Consider the following 727-nt stretch of genomic DNA (forward strand, 5'->3'; position numbering starts at 1 on the left):
TCTTCTCCTCGTTACAAATCCATAATTGGTTTCCCTCGAATCCCACCCAATCTCCTCAAATAATCGAAACCCTAGCACCGCCTCCGCCGTGCCCGGCGGCGCTGACCCCAATCTTCCCCAAATTTACACCACATTGCCTCACCTCCCTCTCTACGAACCCATAGTCTATACTTCGAATGTCACCGGAGCTTCTCGAATTTCAAATCTTAGAGTGGCAGAACCCTAGAAGTGTTCTTCCCAATTTCCTGGGTCCAGAGTTTGACTCGAGTCACGAAATAATGTGTTCGTTTGTTCTTGGTGAAGAACAAGCGTTTACATCATTCCGGGGTTCGAATCGGTGTCCAGTTTTGGTCAACCTTGCATAAGTAAGTTTTTCTTTTCTTTGTTGTTTGATTTCTCTGTTATTAAAATTAGTTTAAGCATAGTTTCTTTTGCTAATCCATAATGAGTGTTCTAGGTTTTTTTTAGTTTAAGTCTTTGATTGCTTCTCTGCTCGTTTTAAGTCAGTTCAAGCTTATGATTTAGTATTGTTGATTAATTTTTGCTTATTCTCTTAGATTCATGTTTAATCGATAATTGCCACTGGTAGCTTTTAATTCTGATTTTTAGTAGTTAATTCAAGATTAAAATAGGATAGTTTAATTTATTAATTGAAGAACTGTTTGGTTATAGCTGAATAGGCCAGATTTTTTTATTAACCATGGTCACTTCTTGACCAAGTTATCAG

Source organism: Nicotiana attenuata, unplaced genomic scaffold, assembly GCF_001879085.1.
Source record: "Nicotiana attenuata strain UT unplaced genomic scaffold, NIATTr2, whole genome shotgun sequence".
Lineage (NCBI taxonomy): Eukaryota > Viridiplantae > Streptophyta > Magnoliopsida > Solanales > Solanaceae > Nicotiana > Nicotiana attenuata.